A 21592-nucleotide genomic window follows, 5' to 3' on the forward strand; every position below is an offset into this window, starting at 1 on the left:
TATATATATATATATATATATATATATATATATATATATATATATATATATATATATATATATATATATATATATATATATATCTTAAAACGGCCGCACAGGAGGTGTTCCCAATAGTTGAAGGCACAAGTATAAAAGGCCACTACAATTTATCAAAATATTGCTTTATAATTACATATGCTATCATAACATAGCATCCTTCGAGCACTGCGTCTCTATTACACGAGCGCCTTCAAGGACTTCCTGAAAATAGTGCTCGGAGGGTACTCGGATTTTGTCCGAATCTCGGGACGCAACAACGGTGGTCTCCATCTCTGCCCAGTATGTCTTGACACGGGCAAGAGCCATCCGTGCGCCCTCTATGCATGCTGACCTCTTCATCGCATTGATACGCGGCACCGCGTCAAGGAATTGCTGCACCAAGCTGAAATAACTCTTTGGCTCCGATCTCCCAGGCCACAGATGACCCATGACGTACTTCATGGCGAGTCCGGACAATCTATTCAGTTTGACCCATTGAGCCAGGCGATCGTCCACTGCTAGTGGACGCTCTGGATTGTGGAACTGTGACCAGAAAAGCTTTTCCACTTCGCGATCTTTTAGATCTCGAAAGTGTTCGGTCGCATCAGCAGCACTTTCTGCCAAATCCAGATAGGTATCCTCCACACTCCACATCCGGTCCAACGAAGCAAACTTCGGATCGCAAAACTTCCTCCGCAGCATAAAGGGCTTTCCAGCCGCAATCTGTTTGGCCTGACGTAGCCCCTCCTTCGCAGCTCTCATCGCAGAGCGAGCGTCCTTGGCATCGGGAACGGCCTTTTCTAAGTCCGTCTGTCTCGCCCGGTCTTCTTTCTGAAGAAGTTTGCAATGGTCTGCATCGCTCTTTAACTTCTTGGCCATCTCGGCCATCTCTTTTGTGCTTCGGCAGTGAGCAGCCTGTTCGGCTCTCAGCTCTTCAAGGGCCTTCTCGGCAGCCGCATCGCTTTTTCTGGCTTGCTCCTTAGCTCGGGCAAGTTCTGCCCTAAGATTCTCCACGGCGGTCGTACCATCTGCGTCAAGCACACACATTGTAAGACACTGGCATGAAGCTCCTCTTACTTGATGCCGCCCGAGGAATTACATACCTTGAGCCTCATCAAGCCGCTTGTTGACAAGCGCGATGTCGGCATCTGCCATGTCCAGTTGCCGCTTTAGTTCGGCCAAATCATCAGTTCGGCTTGATTGCGGACACCTCGCCACCTACATTCAAAGGCGACATCTTAGACCTGGGATTATGATCCTCTGTGTGCCGTCATTTCTTGACAACGCGCAAAGTCTCAGGGGCTACTATCTACACAGGGCGCATCTTGTTTTATGCACAACTGACGAAGAAGTACATTATCAAACGTACCTCAAAACCCGTCAGCAAACTTCTGACGGCCTCATGCAATCCGCTTTCCGCGGACGAAATCCTTCCAATCACCGTACCCATCAATGCACGGTGCTCCTCTGAGATAGAAGCTTGCCCCAGCAGAATCATCAGCTCCTCCGACCGTGCACCGAACGGTGTCGGGCTCGTCCTATGACCTCCATCAAAGGCCGAACACGGAGAACCTTGGGGGACATATGGCTACCTTCCACCCCTGCCGGATTCGGAGAAACCCTCCACGACGACACCTCAGGGTCGCCTGCCTTGCCAGGCGGTACGGCAGGGGGAGGCGTTCCACTCTCCATCATCTCCGGAAGAAGATCCCCCGAAGATGAGCTCTTCTGAGAAGGGCTAAGATCCGAGCTACAAAGTAAATTTTTGGTTAATCTTCTCAGATAAAAAGCAAGGATTTCTCTCATCCCTCTAAAGGAAAATCTTCCTCTACTTACGGCTCGCTGGAGGGCTGATCCCTTTGAGGGCGTAGTTCGGCCAAGGATCTACCCGGCATCGGACCCTCTGACGAGGACTTTTTCCCCCGCTTTGAGGCCATGGTCTCCGGGTCGTCAGAGGCGGCCCTCTTCTTCCCCTTAGGAGAGGAATTGTCGGTTCCTCCCTTCGGAGAAGCCTCCTTCGAGGAGGCCATAGTTTCCTTGTCCTCCCCCTCACTTCCCTCCAAAGGCACGATCTTCAACATCCTGACCAGCACGGGATCCGGCCTGGTCTCAGGAAGGGGAGCCGGACACCTGATCAGCTTTGCCTTCGCTATCCACTCCTTTTTAAAAGGACAGCTCTTTTAGGGGCGAATTTATGACAATTTTACGGATAGTGAGTCCGGGCACAAGGTTACTTACTTGAGTATCCGGGCGATTGCAGCTTAAACCTGCGTCCTCGGTCAAATCCGGACACATTGCTTGTGATCCGAAGAACATTTTATACATCTCCACGGGTGTTGCGCCCATAAAATGCTGGAGAGCTCGTGGTCCCTCCGGATTAAACTCCCACAGACGAAGGGAGCGATGTTTACCGGGCAGTGTTCGGCGAATCAGCATGACCTGCGTCACCTTGACCAGGTTGAGGTCTCTTTCTGAGAGATCCTTGATGCGGCCCTGCAACAAGGGCACGTCTTTGGCTAACCCCCAATCTAATCCTTTGTTGACCCATGACGCTAGCCATGATGGGGGACCCGAGCGAAAGGCAGGAGGCGCCACCCACTTGGCGCTCCTGGGAGCGGTGATGTAGAACCACTCTCATTGCCACAAGCCGAGCTCCTCTTGAAAGGAGCCCTCGGGCTATGGAGCATCAGCATTCTTACTTATGACAGCGCCTCCACACTCTGCGTGCCGTCCCTCGATCATCTTCGGCTCCACTCCAAAAGTCTTGAGCCATAATCCGAAGTGAGGAGTAACACGGAGGAATGCTTCGCACACAACGATGAATGAGGAAATGTGGAGGATGGACTCTGGATCTAAGTCATGAAATTCCAGCCCGTAATAAAACAGCAGCCCCCTCACGAAGGGATCCATCGGGAAGCCTAACCCCCGAAGGAAGTGAGAAATGAACACTACGCTCTCACCGGGCTGGGGACTGGGAATAGCCTGCCTTTGAGCAGGCAACCTATGCGAAATTTCGGCGGTCAAGAACTTAGCCTCTCTCAACTTTAGCACGTCCTCCTCCGTGACGGAGGAGGGCATCCATCGGCCTTGGAGGTCAGAACCGGACATTGTTGAAGGTCCGAAGCGCCTAGAATCTGGAGCCTAGGGTGTTGGAACTCGAGGCGACGGGCGAACTTGTTTTGAGATGGGGGAAAAGGAGTAAGTTGCTAGTCTCTTTATAAGAGGTTGAATACCAGGAGCCCTCCCCGTAACCGTTTGGGACTCGCCTTTAATCGAGAAGACATGCTAACAGGCACAATTGGGTTACCCACGTCCGTATTGATGAGAATCCCGTAAAAGGGGGGACACGATCTCTGCTTTGACAAGACGTGCCAAGGAAACCACCTCGCTAAACGTGCTGAGGTGGAAAAGTAAAAACGATTCGAGTAAAGGACTTGGCCGTAGTATGATGTCACGCTGCGGAATGCATCAGCAGATTAGATTTGTGTTGATATTATTCTCTCTATGGCAATATGGGGAAACTTATTTTGCAGAGCCGGACACTATCCTTGGTGTTTAAAATCTTCTTGAAGGACTTGGAGGAGGAACCCGCCTTGCAATGCCGAAGACAATCTGCGTGCCGGACTCGTCGTCATTGAAGCCTGGTTCAGGGGCTACTGAGGGAGTCCTGGATTAGGGGGTGTTCGGGTAGCCGGACTATACCTTCAGCCGGACTCCAGGACTATGAAGATACAAGGTTGAAGACTTGGTCCCGTGTCCGGATGGGACTTTCCTTGGCGTGGAAGGCAAGCTTGGCGATGCGGATATTCAAGATCTGCTACCATTGTAACCGACTCTGTGTAACCCTAACCCTATCCGGTGTCTATATAAACCGGAGGGTTCTAGTCCGTAGGACGACTTCATCATACAACAATCATACCATAGGCTAGCTTCTAGGGTTTAGCCTCCTTGATCTCGTGGTAGATTTACTCTTGTACTACCCATATCATCAATATCATTCAAGCAGGAGTAGGGTTTTACCTCCATCGAGAGGGCCCGAACCTGGGTAAAAACATCGTGTCCCTTGTCTCCTGTTACCATCCGCCTAGACGCATAGTTCGGGACCCCCTACCCGAGATCCGCTGGTTTTGACACCGACAACCAACCTCAGGCGTCAATCTTTAAAGCCTCACCAAGCAGCTTGGTACTATTCGTCTCCCAACGTGAGTCCAGAGCCCCTAGTTCATCTGGTACCACACGGCTGAACTTTGATGAAGAGATCACTCGAATTCTGTTCCCCTTTGCTGACTGGGCCACTGAGTCCACTGATGCAACTGATAGAGCTGAAGACCTTGCATTCCTGGAAATCATGGCCATCAGATTCAAAGGCATCCAGGAAAGATACAGCCAAATGTGGGGCAGAGTTCAACAAGAGCAAAAATCTACAGATCTAGTCGATCTGAGGCTAAAGGAGAAGGCTAGCGAGATGCGTTCTTGGTACAACAAGCAGGCTCACAACCTCATAAGGTAGGAAGAGAAGCTTACTGCCGCTAAAGAAGAAGCGGCCGTCCGGGACGAAAAGCTGGCGAAGCACGAAGCACAGCTGAACGCCAAGGAAAGAGACCTTGCCTCTCGGGAACAAGGCCTTGTTGCCACTCTCCATGGAAAGGACGGAGAAATTGAGGCACTCATCTGGCAACGGACCAAGGAGTTGGAGGATGAGCACAAGAAATCCCTTATGGCCTAGGTCACCGACGATGCTACCAACGTCGCCACTACTAGAGCAGACCTCGAAACCCAGGTGAGAAAATTGAAGGAGGAGCTTGCCAATAGCAAAAGGGGATCGAAACCCTGAAGGGTGAAGCGCAGAAACTAGCCCTTGATCTTGAGGAGTTGTAGACGCAGCTTGCGACCAAGGACCAAGATCTTAACTCTGTCATCGGTGTTGCTGGAGATCTGAAAGCCAAGCTTGCCGACATGGAAACAAACCTTGAATGCGCCAAAGAAAGGGAGAGGGCCATGTCGGAGAAGCTTGCCGTGGAGATGACCTCCTGAAAAGATGCTCAGAGTAACCTCACACAACAATGCAAGCTATATTCTGTTTGGACGGAGAAGCTCGTTGGTATAGCAGAGCGCCTTTCTTCTCAGCTTGCTGATATGGACATGAAAAGCTGGAGCTTCACTATCAACGAGCACGAGGCCGCTAGTGTTAGACTGACATATTTCTTTGAAGGCCTTATTGATGCGCTGAAAACATACCAGGATAACAGGTCTGCTGCATTTGCCACTAAATCACGGCAATTCGCGCGTAGCTTGATGTATGTAGTGCTGCTCAAACTTGCTCATCGCAATCCTAGCCTTGACATATCCAAGATCTTCAAGAAGTTGCGGCAAGACACCGATGTCACAACCGCTGACAATATTGCTACTCCTCTCGCCGATTAGGTTCTCAAGGTCTCAAAGATCCAAGGCGGTTGCCGGGATTAAGTGTTGTTGTCCCGTCCGTTATTTTGCTTTCATGTAAAAGACATATTCTATCTAATGTTAGATCTGCGTTGCTTTCACAACGTAATACATTTTTATGTAGGCGTGTAGATGCATGATATTCCTCTTTCTTCTTTCTGTTTTTGTAGGATCGTGTCTCCTACGCATGTCCAGAGCTTGCCGGGGCAACACTTGTCGCGGGCGCTTGAGGAGCGGGTCCTCAGCAGCCTACCGGTAGTGTTGCCGCCGGCAAGGCTTCCTTTCACACTCTCAATGCATCTACTTAAGTTGTTGGGCGGACTCGAGACAAAATAAGAGCGCAAATGATCACAACAAGGTCTCTCTGCGTGCAGGTTTCTCCTACAAATGTGGAATTGTGCAAGGGAAACTGCGAACATAACAAATAATTTCTTGGTTGAATTTTTTTCAACTTATCTTTCTTTACTGTACTTCTTGTCATATGAAATGAATTCCAACACCGTTTGAGTGGATTCCTTCCACCACTCCCTAGAGAAACTTGCACGTGAGGGATCGTTCTATCTCTGCTGAAAACAGAAAAGAGAAAAGGGTGCTTTCCGAAATGTTGACAATTTGTTAGTTGTTTCATACAAATGAAAGTGTACTTGCAAAACCACACGCATATACACGTAACTGATGTGTACAAAAAACTATGGAACACTAGGAACTCTGCAGGGAGATAACTTGTCATCACATTCTCTTGATGATTCATGCATATTGGCCCGAGAGAACGACCAACAAACTCGCCGTAGCTCGCAAGCGTGGCCAGGCGTTCAACTCCATAAAGTGGTGCTACTTCTTGAGTTTGCGTTGATTTTTCCCTTGAAGAGGAAAGAGTGATGCAGCAAAGTAGAGATAAGGATTTCCCTTAGTTAAGAACCAAGTTATATATCCAGTAGGAGGCACAAACAAGTCCCCAATATATGCACATGTACAAACTAACAAACACTTGCACTCAACAAGAAAAAGTGGTTGTCAATCCCTTCACGACCATTTGCAAGAGTGACATCTAATAGGGATAGATATAAAAGATAAGTAAAAGGCAAAATAAAATAAATATAAATAAATTGAAGCAAGGTATTTTTAGATTTTTGGCTTTTTATATCTGATAATATATGATAGAAAAGAGATCGGGGGGGCATAGGTTTCACTAGAGGCTTCTCTCTTGAATAAATCATACGGTGGGTAAACAAACTACTATTGAGGAATTGATAGAAAAGTGCAAAGTTATGATGATATCTAAGGCAATGATCCAAAATATAGGCATCACATCCGTGACAAGTAGACCAACTCCTGCCTGCATCTACTACTATTAGTCCACACATCGACCGACTCATGCCTGCATCTAGAGTATTAAGTTCATAAGAACAGAGTAACGCCTTAAGAAAAATGACATGAAGTAGAGGGATAAACTCAAGCAATATGCTATAAACCCCATATTTTTATCCTTATTGGCAACAATACAATATGTTCCTCGCTACCCCTACTATCACTGGGTGAGGACACTGGTACAACGAGGTGCTATAGTAACTGTTTTAACCCCTTTCCGCGATGGCATTTGGAACCATCACCTAGTGAGTGACTGTGATAGGGGGGTCCTTCCCACACGACCCAGAAACCGTCGGGGATATGCCCTCCTGGCACACACGCTCGGCAAAATGAGGTCGTGTGAGACAGGAGAGCAATCGAATACACTTATACGTACAGTAGTGCTAAAAAATACAATTATACATGTGAAATCATTTCCATTCGTATGTACATCCCACACAGTCAGTCCCCGCTAAATGTTTCCGTTCGTATGTACATTCCACACAATCAACCCAAGGAATACGTTTACGTTAGTATGTACATCCCACATAGTTAATCCAAGATGTACGTTTTCGTTCATAAATACACCCCACATAGTCACTCCAAGGAAAACATTTCCATTCGCAGGTACATCATACACAGTTTTCCCCATTAAATCATTTGTGATAGCATTCCAATTGCACACGATATTAATAATTTTATAGTTTGTGTTATTGAATGCATCACACACGGTGCATGGAAGAAACTATGTGGCAAAGGTTGTCCATCACACACACTTTTTATGTGGTAATCGTTTGCGCAAGGTTGTCTATCACAAACAGATTTCAAGAGGATGTGGTGTGTGATTGTTCATTGATCCAACACGGTTTATTCCTAGAAACTGTGTGTGTTGCCTGAGGTCATCGCCCATAGTGTTTTCTCAATAACCGTTTGCAATAGAAAAACCCAATTAGCCGCCTAATTGTCCTATTATTAATAATCCATTTATTAATCTAATTGACATTTCATATTAAGCACAGAATATATTTCATTTCCATATTAAGGAAGAAGGATTTCATAATTGAAATACATCAGAGTACAACATCATATAGCTTCAGCACTCAGCGACCGCGTTACACAGCTGCACCAACACCAAGTTTCAGATGCAACATCTACAATCTTTCGAAATTAGCATCATAGACAGAACATAGACAAATGAATCTCATCTGGAAAACTACTGAAGTGGAAGGATAATATTGAGCCTTCATTGATGCTGAAGGTCTTTGAAACTTTAGGCCAGTGCCTGTGGATGATTGACCATCCATCCTTCGTCCTCTTCAGGGACACTTCAATATTGAACCATGGGTTGTTGTATGAAAACCTTCCTCGCCTCCTGACCATAAAGGTGGTTTGATAGGTAATCATCAGGGAACTGCTTTGGAAAGGTCTGAAAACAAGAATATGCATAAATATCTTCTCTAGATTTGAAATGGCGCAAAGGAATTAAAAAGACAAGGTATAACAGTTAGTAACATCCCATAGTGCACTGATGTCTTCTTCATTGTGCAGACAAAGATCTTGTTGTTTTTTGTTGCTAATTTCTTGATCGTAACAATATTTCTGAGTGTCTTGACTTGACTGATATTAATGGATGACTCATTTCCACATATGCAAAAAGGGTCAAACAGTGGGTTAAAACCTCTGACAACATGACCTACATGTGCAATACCAAATTGTTAAAAACCTAATATTTTAAAAAAATAAGTGGAAAGGTGTGTTATTAACAACATGCCTAACATTTAAAAACAAGCAAATGTAGTCATTCAAACTTTTATTGTGTATGTCTAAGTACGCTATTTATTGGCCCTATTTGGATCAATGGGTTATAGTTAGTTTGAGTTAGTTTGGGCTCAAATAGCCCTAAAGTATCCAAACATGAGGGCAAGTTAGAGCTAGTTGCGATAAACCCACCCAAAAAAACTATCCCACCCAAGAGGTGTTGATTGGGGCTAGCTCTCCTAGTGCATTTATTGGCCTTGTTTGGATACTCTAACTTAGCTAGAGGTTAGAGTTAGTTTCTAGCTCATGACTAACCCTGAACTAACTCTAGCCAAAGAGGTCTTGGATGACAGGGTTAGATTAACAATAAACACACTAGGAGAACTAGCTCCAAATAGTACCTCTTGGGTGGGATAGTTTTTTCTAGGTGGGCTAGATGCAACTAGCTCAAACTAGCCCTCATGCTTGGATATATTAAGGCTATTTGAGTCCAAACTAGATCAAACTAACTCTAACCCATGGATCCAAAGAGGGCCATTGTCAATCTAACATTGTCATCCAAACACCTCCTTGGCTAGAGTTAGTTCAGGGTTAGTCATTGTTGAGTATCACTGCTATTTAGGAAACGTAGGATAGCGTAGGATTTATTCTACCTTGGCTTGTACTCCAAGATGACCATGTACTCCTATATATATACCCACGAGGCTCAAGCAATACAATCAACTATTCCACCAATATCTCTCTCCCTTTTAACTGTCATGAGATAGAAACCAACTCTAACCTCTAGCTATGTTAGAGTATCCAAACAATGCCATTGTTAAATCAAATGGAAAGGCATGTTCAATACTCCCTCTGGTACTTTTTACTCTGCATATCAGAATTGTCTGAAGTCAAACTTCATAAATTTTGAACTTATTTATATGAAAAAGTATCAACATCTACATTCTAAAGTTATACAATATGAAAATTGAAGTCATGACACATGTACTGATATTTATTTCATATTGTGAATGTTGGTATTTTGTTCTATAAAGTTGGTCAAACTTTAAGAGGTCTAACTTTAGACAAATGTTATATGCAAACTAAAAAGATTCGGAGGGAGTCCGAGATGCTTAACAGCAACCAAATATAGTCATTCATAGAGCTATTGTTAAATTTGGTATTGATGAAATTGAACTGCATAGTTCATACTAGCAGATATAGAACATCACACTGTTAATAGCTGAAATAAACAAGGCATACTACGAACAACCAAAGATGGCAATTGAAACTGGACATATGCTAACTACAAACAAACGAACAATCATAAACTATAGAAATAAACAAGGCGTAATGCAAACAACTCAATATAGCAATAAATACTGGACAAGTTCTCACTACAAAAGGGGTTCGAGAAAACAAATCATGGGTTTCCTCACTTGTCACAGATTGACTCCCTCCTCGTGGTCACCGTCGATGAGGTCTAACTTTGATGAGGACATCAATAACATTGTTACACCCACAACCCCTACTGCTATACATACTGGACCAATTATTAGAGCTCGCGCACGCCAATTGAATTAACAGGTACTTCCGTTTCTTGGTAATGATTCTAATGTTCATGAGAATATGATGCTGCCTAAATTGGATACATTTGTTTTGCTTACAATGAAGGGCCTGGCATGGATAAGAGGGATGAACACTGGAGCAAGACCAAGCATGGAAATGATGTCATGCGCAAGGGGATCAAGAACGGAGTTACTAGTGATGATTTCTGGACTTTGAAGCCACCATAAGGAGTGCATGAAGCCTTGGACGAAATATACAAGATGACACTTCATAAATTTCATCCAGAGGCTATTCTAGGTGTTGTCTCACCTTATTATTGGGCTAGGCCCATGTATTTTCGAAATACTTAAGTATAGGCTATTTTTATAGTCCGTATGTGTGGGGAAACAAGAGTTAGGGTTGGTTTCGGACCCCTCCTCCAAGGGCCACGAAATCCCCCCTCTTCATCCATATATACAGCCCTTAGGACGTCGTTTAGACTTTGGGTTTTGTTTAGATTAAAAGTTCTCCATAGCTACAACTTCGCGTACTTTTTTTGTGTCCAACGACCAGACCAAGATGTCATAGAACCCCACCTTCATGAATAAAGCTTTCCTCTTTTATTCACAATAGCCAGATTTCAATCTTAGTTTCTTGCTTGTTCTTCGTTTGCTCGCAGGAAATAGACCCTCGTGGTCAGGTTGATCATGCTCCGGCGAGGTCAATAACCCTTTGAAGTTGGTTTAGTGATTGCCAAGGCGCGACGTCTTCGAACATTCGTAGTCGGATCTTCAAAGTCGACTCCCACAGAAAACGATATCTATCTCATGGAAACATCAGGACACCTTCGCCTCTATCAAGTGGTATCAGATTTCCAGCTTGCTCGGTGAGATTTTACAGTTTTTCATATAGTATAGATCGATTCTATTCTTCATACCTACAGTCCATGAAAAATCCAAAAAATAGGGTTAGTTAATCCTATCCGAACTAATCTGAGCCTTTGCATAATCTTTTCTGTATTAGCTTTATTGAATTTGTGGTTGCATCGTCGTGTCAAGTTGCTGGTCTTAGCATCTGGTCCTTTAGAGTTTCGAGTTCTGTTCACAGGTTGTCACGTCGCCACTGCCATATATCACCACCGCGTCATCATCATCGTTGCTTCCATATACCACCACCACACCAACTTCGTCATCGCTGCCATATACCACCACCACACCAACTTCATCATCGCTGCCATATACCACCACCACATATTTACCACCAATCTGAGTCCATATACGCCACCACATATCCGCCGCCATCACGCCAATGTGAGTCCACCTGCAATATGTATCCGCCACCAGTCCGAGTTCCACCATATTCATCTCCGCCACCAGTTCGAGTTCCACTAGATTCATCTCCGCCAGCAGTCCGAGTTCCACCAGATTCATCTCCGCCACCAGTCCTAGTATGAGTCCAGTATTTTGTTACTTTGTTTTGGATTTCCAGATCACGCCATACTCCGAGTCATGACAGAGTAGGACTCCCAAATTTTCGTGCTACCCGCAGTAGAAAAATAGTTCCAGTTTCAAAATAAAATAAAATTGGCTAGGCAGTTTTTAGACCATTTGTAGACTTTTTCAAAAAAATTGTTGCGGAGCAAAAAAAAGAGGAAAAAAAGTGAAAAAAAGGGAAAAAAATTAGAGCATGCTCCTCCCTACTTTACGTGCAGCGCCGTCATTTTGTTAGAGTTCTAGGCTCGCGTCTCTAGCACGGTCTAGCCTAGGACCAGCACAGTACCGTCGTTGAGCGTTTATTCAACTTTGCATCTCTCAATTGATTATTGTTCACCCTTTTTGCTACCATATTATAAGCCTTTCCAGCTCCACATTCATCGACATTGTGCGTTTGACTCTCCTAGGTAATCGCTCTATCCAAGCTTTGAGAGTTTTGACTACATCGGTTGCCGATCACCGCCTGCTGCTGGGTAAGAATTGGTAAGAATTTGAGATTTGCTTGATGGATTTGTGACACCCACCACCACCTCTTGTTAGCAGTCTTTAGGATCATATTCTTGTGTGTTTCTATTGCTGCTAACCATGGTAGGATCACAAGCCGACGAGACTGACTGGGAGAACATGACGAATAAGGAGTTGCATGATAAATTTCAACTAATGATGAGTGGACAGGTGCAAGATGTGCTAAACAGATTTGAAGAGGCCATGGAGAAGATAGATGGCATGGACAAGACATTCGAAACAAAGCTCGATAACAAGTTTAATGAATTCCTCGCGCGTCTTCCACCACCACCACCGGCTGCACCTAACGCACCTCTACAACAACAACAACAACAACAACAACAACAACAACAACAACAACAACAACAACAACAACAACAACAACAACAACAACAACAACAACAACAACAACAACAACAACGACTACCTCCATGTCGCGAAACAGCCCTCTGCCGAGCGAGCCGTGTCCCTCTTGCGGCTGGCCAAACTATTGGTGCTACTGTTGATACTTCTGTGGCTCCTACTGCTGATGCGGAGAAGGATGAGGTTGATCAAACTTAGAACTACGTGCAACCACCAGCACCACAACAACCAGGTCTTCCACATGCAAATAATGGCAATGGTAGGGCTCCCCCTCAGGTACGAGATGATGACCATCTCCCTAAATTGAAATTGAATATTCCACCATTTGAGGGTAGATATGTTCCTGATATATATCTTACTTGGGAGTTAGAAACTGAACAACGATTTACAAGTTTAGAATATCCTGAAGAGAGACGTGTTCCCGCTGTTGTTTGTGCTTTCACTAGCTTTGCATGTGTTTGGCGGTCTGAACATTCTAGATTATATCCTATTCCAGCTAATTGGGCTGCTTTGAAAACTGCTATGCGTACTCATTGGGTTCCACCATATTATCAACGTGAATTAATTCAAAAATTGCAGCGTTTAAGACAAGGAAAAAATTCTATAGAAGAATATTATCAAGAATTACAAACTGGCATGATTAGATGTGGTATTGTTGAGGAGAATGAAGCTATGCTTGCACGTTTTATGGGTGGATTAAATAGAGAGATTCAGACCATTCTAGAGTGTAAGGAGTATAATAATATCACTCATTTATTCCATCTTGCTTGTAAAGCTGAACGTGAAGTGCAGGATCGACAGGCATTGGCGTGAAATAACTTTTCTGCAGGTCGATCTTCATCATGGACACCACGTGCATCCTCTACTTCCACTACACCAGCACCTCCATCAGGTGCCACCTCCAGCCGTGATACAAGAAAGCAGGCACAACCACCAGTATCTGCCAAGAGCACACCTGCCGGGACTGCATAGAGCTCTTCTTCTTCCATGGCATCAACATGGCACATAAGTGATATTATTTGTCGTCATTGTAAGGGAAGAGGGCATTTTGCAAGAGAATGCAAATCTCAGTGTGTGATGATTGCTACTGAGGATGGTGGGTATGAGTCCGCTAGTGACTATGATGAGGAGACTTTGGCTCTTATTATACATGAAGAACACGATGGAGATGATTCTGATCATGAGATGCAATACATGGCTCCTGAAGATGCTGACAAGTATGAATGTTTAGTTGATCAACATATTTTGAGTGTGCAGGTTACACAAGCTGAGAAAAAACAGAGGCATAATTTGTTCCATACAAAGGGAGTTGTGAAGGAACGTTCTATTCGCGTCATCATAGATGGAGGGAGCTGCAACAACTTGGCTAGCATGGATATGGTGGAGAAGCTCTCTCTCACCACAAGACCGCATCCACATCCTTACGACATCCGGTGGTTCAACAACAGCGGCAAGGTTAAGGTAACACGTACCGTTCATGTGCATTTTAGTATCTCTATATATGCTGATTATGTTGATTGTGATGTGGTACCTATGCAAGCATGTTCCTTATTACTTTGTAGACCATGGCAATTTGATAAAAATTCTATACACCATGGTAGAAACAATCAGTATACTCTTGTTCATAAGGACCAAAATATTAATTTGCTTCCTATGACTCCTGATTCCATTTTGAAAGATGATATTAATAGAGCTAATAAAGCAAAACATGAGCATAATAAGAGTGAAAATTAGATTGTGGCAAAAGAATTTGAGCAACAAATGAGTCCTAATAATAAACCAGCTAGTGTTGCTTCTCAAATTAAATTGAAAAGTGCATGTTTACTTGCCACGAAATCTGATATTGATGATCTAGATTTCAGCAAATCTGTTTGCTATGCTTTTGTGTGCAAAGAGGCGTTATTTTCTTTCGAGGATGTACCTTCCTCTTTGCCTCCTACTGTCACTAACATTTTGCAGGAGTTCGCTGATGTATTTCCACAAGATGTGCCACCGGGATTACCACCTATTCGCGGGATTGAGCATCAGATTGACTTAATTCCCGGTGCTTTGTTGCCTAACCGTGCGCCATACCGTACCAATCCAGAGGAGATGAAGGAGATTATGTGTCAAGTACAGGAGCTTCTCGACAAAGGTTATATACGCGATTCTCTTAGTCCTTGTGTTGTTCCTATTATACTAGTGCCCAAAAAGGATGGTACATCGTGTATGTGTGTTGATTGTAGAGGCATCAATAATATTATTATTCATTATCGTCATCCTATTCCTAGATGATAGAGGCTAGATGACATGCTTGATGAATTAAGTGGCTCTACAATATTCTCCAAAGTTGATTTGTGTAGTGGATACCATCAAATTCGTAGGAAATTGGGAGATGAATGGAAAACAACATTTAAAACTAAGTTTGGATAATATGAGTGGTTAGTCATGCCTTTTGGGTTAACTAATGCACCTAGTACTTTCATGAGATTAATGAACGAAGTTTTACGTGCTTTCATTGGCGATTTGTGGTAGTCTATTTTGATGATGTACTGATTTATAGCAGATCTTTGGATGAACATTTGGAACATTTACGTGTTTTTATTGCTCTACATTATGCATGTTTGTTTGGTAACCTTAGGAAGTGCACCTTCTACACCGACCGAGTATCTTTTCTTGTCTACGTTGTTACTCTACAGGGAATTGAAGTTGATAAAGCCAAGAATGAAGCTATTGAGAGTTGGCCGCAGCCCAAAATGGTAACACAAGTGAGGAGTTTTCTTGGCCTCGCTGGATTCTATAGGTGTTTTGTGAGAAAATTCAGCACCATTGCTGCACCTCTCAATGAGCTTACGAAGAAGGATGTACCTTTTGTTTGGGGTACCGCAGAGGAAGATGTTGGGAAACGTAGTAATTTCAAAAAAATTCCTACGCACACGCAAGATCATGGTGATGCATAGCAACGAGAGGGGAGAGTGTGATCTGCGTACCCTTGTAGACCGACAGCGGAAGCGTTGTGACAACGCGGTTGATGTAGTCGTACGTCTTCACGATCCGACCGATCCAAGCACCGTTACTCCGGCACCTCCGAGTTCTTGGCACATGTTCAGCTCGATGACGATCCCCGGGCTCCGATCCAGCAAAGCGTCGGGGAGGAGTTCCGTCAGCACGACGGTGTGGTGACGATCTTGATGTTCTACCGTCGCAGGGCTTCGCCTAAGCACCGCTACAATATGACCGAGGTGGAATATGGTGGAGGGGGGCACCGCACACGGCTAAGGAACGATCACGAAGATCAACTTGTGTTTACGGGGTGCCCCTTGCCTCAGTATATAAAGGATGGAGGAGGAGGAGGCCGGCCAAGGCAATTGGTGCGGCCAGGATGTGGAGTCCTACTAGGACTCCAAGTCCTAGTAGGAGTCCACCAAGAGGGGAGGAAGGGAGAAGGAAGTGGGGGAGAAGGAAAGGTGGCTGGCCCCCTTTTCCCTAGTCCAATTCGGACCAGAGGGGAGGGGGGGCGCAGCAGCCCCTTGGCCCTTTCTCCTCTTCCCACTAAAGCCCATCAAGGCCCATTGCTTCTCCCGTAACTAACCGGTACTCCGAAAAATACCCGAATCACTCGGAACCTTTCCGATGTCCGAATATAGTCGTCCAATATATCGATCTTTACGTCTCGAACATTTCGAGACTCCTCGTCATGTCCCCGATCTCATCCGGGACTCCGAACTCCTTCGGTACATCAAAACTCATAAACTCATAATATAACTGTCATCGAAACCTTAAGCGTGCGGACCCTACGGTTCGAGAACAATGTAGACATGACCGAGACATGTCTTTGGTCAATAACCAATAGCGGAACCTGGATGCTCATATTGGCTCCTACATATTCTACAAAGATCTTTATCGGTCAGACCGCATAACAACATACGTTGTTCCCTTTGTCATCGGTATGTTACTTGCCCGAGATTCGATCGTCGGTATCCAATACCTAGTTCAATCTCGTTACCGGCAAGTCTCTTTACTATTCCGTAATACATCATCTCACAACTAACTCATTAGTTGCAATGCTTGCAAGGCTTATGTGATGTGCATTATCGAGAGGGCCCAGAGATACCTCTCCGACAATCGGAGTGACAAATCCTAATCTCGAAATACACCAACCCAACATGTACCTTTGGAGACACCTGTAGAGCTCCATTATAATCACCCAGTTACGTTGTGACGTTTGGTAGCACACAAAGTGTTCCTCTGGCAAACGGGAGTTGCATAATCTCATAGTCATAGGAACATGTATAAGTCATGAAGAAAGCAATAGCAACATACTAAACGATCGGGTGCTAAGCTAATGGAATGGGTCATGTCGATCAGATCATTCACCTAATGATGTGATCCCGTTAATCAAATAACAACTCTTTGTCCATGGTTAGGAAACATAACCATCTTTGATTAACGAGCAAGTCAAGTAGAGGCATACTAGTGACACTCTGTTTGTCTATGTATTCACACATGTATTATGTTTCCGGTTAATACAATTCTAGCATGAATAATAAACATTTATCATGGTATAAGGAAATAAATAATAACTTTATTATTGCCTCTAGGGCATATTTCCTTCAGAAGAAACCTTCATGGTATTGAAACATAAGTTGACACATGCTCCTTTACTCCAACTTCCTAATTTTAACAAGACTTTTGAGCTTGAATGTGATGGTAGTGGAATTGGATTAGGAGGTGTGTTATTACAAGATGGCAAACCTGTTGCATACTTTTCTAAAAAATTGAGTGGGCCTAGTCTGAATTTTTCTACTTATGATAAAGAATTACATGCTCTTGTTCGGACATTAGAAACATGGCAACATTATTTATGGCCCAAAGAATTTGTTATACATTCTGATCATGAATCGTTGAAACATATTAAAAATCAAGCTAAACTGAATTGTAGGCATGCTAAATGGGTTGAATTCATTGAGACTTTCCCTTATGTCATTAAATACAAGTAGGGTAAAGAAAATGTTATTGCTGATGCATTGTCTCGTCGCTATACTATGCTTTCACAACTTGACTTCAAAATATTTGGTTTGGAGACCATCAAAGATCAATATGTGCATGGTGTTGATTTTAAAGATGTAATGCAGAATTGCAAAGAAGGAAGAACATGGAACAAGTTTGTTGTTAATGATGGATTTATGTTCCGTGCTAACAAGCTATGCATTCCAGCTAGCTCCGTTCGTCTTTTTTTGTTGCAGGAGGCGCATGGAGGAGGATTAATGGGACACTTTGGAGTGAAGAAGACAGAGGACATACTTGCTACACATTTCTTTTGGCCAAAGATGAGACGGGAGGTTGAGCGTTTTGTTGCTCGCTGCACTACATGTCAAAAAGCTAAGTCATGACTCAATCCTTATGGTTTATATATGCCTTTGCCTGTACCTAGTGTTCCTTGGGAGGATATATCTATGGACTTTGTTTTAGGTTTACCTAGAACAAAGAAGGGGAGGGATAGCATATTTGTTGTCGTGGATAGATTCTCGAAAATGGCACACTTTATATCATGTCATAAAAGCGATGATGCTATTAATGTTGATGATTTGTTCTTTCGTGAAATTATTCGCTTGCATGGTGTGCCAAATACTATTTGTTTCAGATTGTGATACTCAATTTCTTAGCCAATTTTGGAGGTGTTTATGGGCAAAGTTGGGGACTAAACTGATTTTTATTACTACTTGTCACCCCAAACAGATGGACAAACTGAAGTAGTCAATAGAACATTGTCTACTATGCTTAGGGCTGTTTTGAAGAATAATAAGAAAATGTAGCAAGAATGCTTGCCTCATATCGAATTTTCTTATAATTGTTCATCACATTCTACTACTAAGATGTGCCCTTTTGAAATTGTGTATGGTTTCCTACCTCGTGCACCTATTGATTTGTTGCCTCTTCCATCTTCGGAGAAGGTTAATTTTGATGCTAAAGAACATGCTGAATTGATTTTAAAAATGCATGAGTTAACTAAGGAAAACATTGAGCATATGAATGCTAAATATAAACTTGTTGGAGATAAGGGTAGAAAACATGTTGTAGTTGCACCTGGAGATCTTGTTTGGTTACATTTGCGTAAGGATAGATTTCCTAATTTCCGCAAATCAAAGGTAATGCCATGTGCTGATGGTCCTTTTAAGGTGTTAGAGAAAATAAATTTTAATGCATATAAACTTGAGCTGCCTGCGGATTTTGGGGTTAGTCCCACTTTTAACATTGCAGATTTGAAGCCCTATTTAGGTGAGGAAGATGAGCTTCCGTCGAGGATGACTTCATTTAAAGAAGGGGAGGATGATGAGGACATCAATACCATTGTTACACGCACAACCCCTGCTGCTATACATACTGGACCAATTACTAGAGCTCGCGCACGCCAATTGAATTACTAGGTACTTTCGTTTCTTAGTAATGGTTCTAATGTTCATGAGAATATGATGCTGCCTAAATTGGATACATTTGTTTTGCTTACATATGAAGGGCTTGGCATGGATAAGAGGGATGAACACTGGAGCAAGACCAAGCATGGAGGTGATGGCATGCGCAAGGGGATCAAGAATGGAGTTACAAGTGATGATTTCAGGACTTTTAAAGCCACCATAACGAGTGCATGAAGCCTTGGACGAAATATACAAGATGCCACTTCATAAATTTCGTCCAGAGGCTATTCTAGGTGTTGTGTCACCTTATTATTGGGCCAGTCCCATGTATTTTCGAAATACTTAAGTATAGGCTGTTTTTAGAGTCAGTATGTGTGGGGAAACAAGAGTTAGGGTTAGTTTCGGACCCCTCCTCCAAGGGACACGAAATTCCCCCCTCTTCCTCGATATATACAGCCCTTAGGGCGTCGTTTAGACTTTGGGTTTTTGTTTAGATTAAAAGTTTGCCATAGCTGCAACTTCGCATACTTCATTTGTGTCCAACATTGTTTGTGTTCAACAACCAGACCAAGACGTCACAGAACCCCACCTTCATTAATAAAGCTTTCCTCTTTTATTTGCAATATCCAGATTGCAATCTTAGTTTCTTGTTTATTCTTCGTTTGCTCACAGCAAATAGACCCTTGTGGTCAGGTTGATCGTCCTCCAGCATGGTCAATAACCCTCGGAAGTGGGTTTAGAGATTGCTAAGGCGCGATGTCTTCACACATTCATAGTCGCATTGTCAAATTCGACTCCCATAGAAAACGATATCTATCTCATCGAAACATCAGGACACCTTCGCCTCTATCAAACTTGCCAGTTGAGGATCCCAGGTCAGCTTCATTGAATATGTCCTTTAGAAATGACAAAAGGGGCTCCATGGCGATGAAGGATGGCAAAATTTTCATAATGAGCCGCAGGAGATCAGCGACATGGCCGTCGATGAGATTGATGGCTGTTGAACCCGAAGAGTTGGGGGTGGGCAACTTAACCTACGACATAACCCTTGTCAAGCCGTCGGTGTCGATGACATTGATGTCGTAGTCAGCGTCCGCAACATGCAAGTATACTCTAGCCCATTGATTGAAAGGCTTAATCCAGGTCCAGTCATCATCGTCAACTTCCTCGGCAGCCACCCCTCCGACGTCGGGCAACGTCGGGCGAAGAGGCCGCGGTAAAGCTTTTTGGGGCCATTCGCTCCTCGAGTTCCCCGGGAAGCATAGCCGGGACGCTCTGGAGTGGGGGAGGGGGTGGGGATGGGTATCTCCGGGAAAGGGGGAATTTCGCAGGTGTCATCAAAGAAACTCAAGGCGGCGAGGTTATGTATATCGGTGGGTAAACGGCATGGGCAGATCAGCAGAGGTCGACGATGGAGGTGGGGCGGCGGCGGCGACGATGACCTAGCTAGGTTTGGAGCGAGGGAGGGGTGGTCTGTATATGTGTCAGTGGGTGATTTGGGGTGAGCGTAGGATTTGGGGTGTGTGTGTTGAGGGGGTCCAAGGTGGTGTTTGAGGAAATGCCGCAGGTACTGAAAACTTTACTAGGCAGGAGTAAAATGGCAGGGCTACCAAAAATTTGGATCTAGGGATTGAAACAGAGCGGGGTGGGAGTAAAATGCCGGTGTAACGACCAAACCTCGAAGGATTTGATCTCTGTGCTTACCGTGCTAGTCCCTGGATCGAACTCGCTAGCACACACAGTATAGATGAATACCACAATAGCAAGTGCATAATTTATTACAATGTATGATCTACATTATATAAAATAAAACAATCTGCATAGCACTTGGCTAGCTTTATTCAATCAAATAGAGGAAAGTAGCAGAAATAACGATGAGTGTCATCATATCCCACTAGCGATGTTGAGTGCAGACTCACGACCCTAACGGTACCTTACTCTTCGTCTGAATATCCTGCAACATGAGACGTTGCAGCCGTATAGGTCAATACTTTGAATGTATTGGCAGGTTACACATGAGTAATAATATAGCAGACCTACATGTATATGCATAGTACAACAAAAGGAAGGCTTTAGGGTTTATTTTTGCAGAAAGCTGATTTTGTCCTCATAACTACCTAATAGTCAATTTTTTACTCCAACCTACCCGTTATTAAGTTTTCCCACAAATATTATTAAGTGTCACATCTGTCAAGATCATCGAACAACTATAGTGGCATAGTCTCTCAAAAATGTCCATAACTGGGGACATGGCTAATCATGATTAGTTTTAATAATCTATAGAGTTTTTGCACACTTTACCCACTAGACTCAACCCTAAGGTTGAGATGAAGTCTTTCAAAAGTAGTCTCCTCCACCCACTGGCAGTCGATACACCTACTCATCTCTACATCTGCTAGCTTACCTGGGCGAGGATCCCACAACCTACTCAATTAAGAAGAGCCCATTTAGCTAGTGGTTGCGCATGGAAGCTACTAGTCACTAAGTCTGTCTGATCTTTTCATGCCTAGGCGGCTGTCCACTTACATTCAGAGGGTATAAACCATGATGTTCTTGAAACCACCCATTAATACCAATTCTGCCCAGAGGTGAATTAAGTCCTTAATTACTACTCAGTTTGTTGTATTTATAATCCTCACATAAGCTCAATGAATACATGAACCACCCTTGTCTACAAAGCATAGAAAACTACAACTACCACGATTTGCAATGACGGGAAGATAGCTCAACAGCATAGCCAAT

The sequence above is a fragment of the Triticum dicoccoides genome, chromosome 2A (assembly GCF_002162155.2).
Source record: "Triticum dicoccoides isolate Atlit2015 ecotype Zavitan chromosome 2A, WEW_v2.0, whole genome shotgun sequence".
Classification (NCBI taxonomy): Eukaryota; Viridiplantae; Streptophyta; class Magnoliopsida; order Poales; family Poaceae; genus Triticum; species Triticum dicoccoides.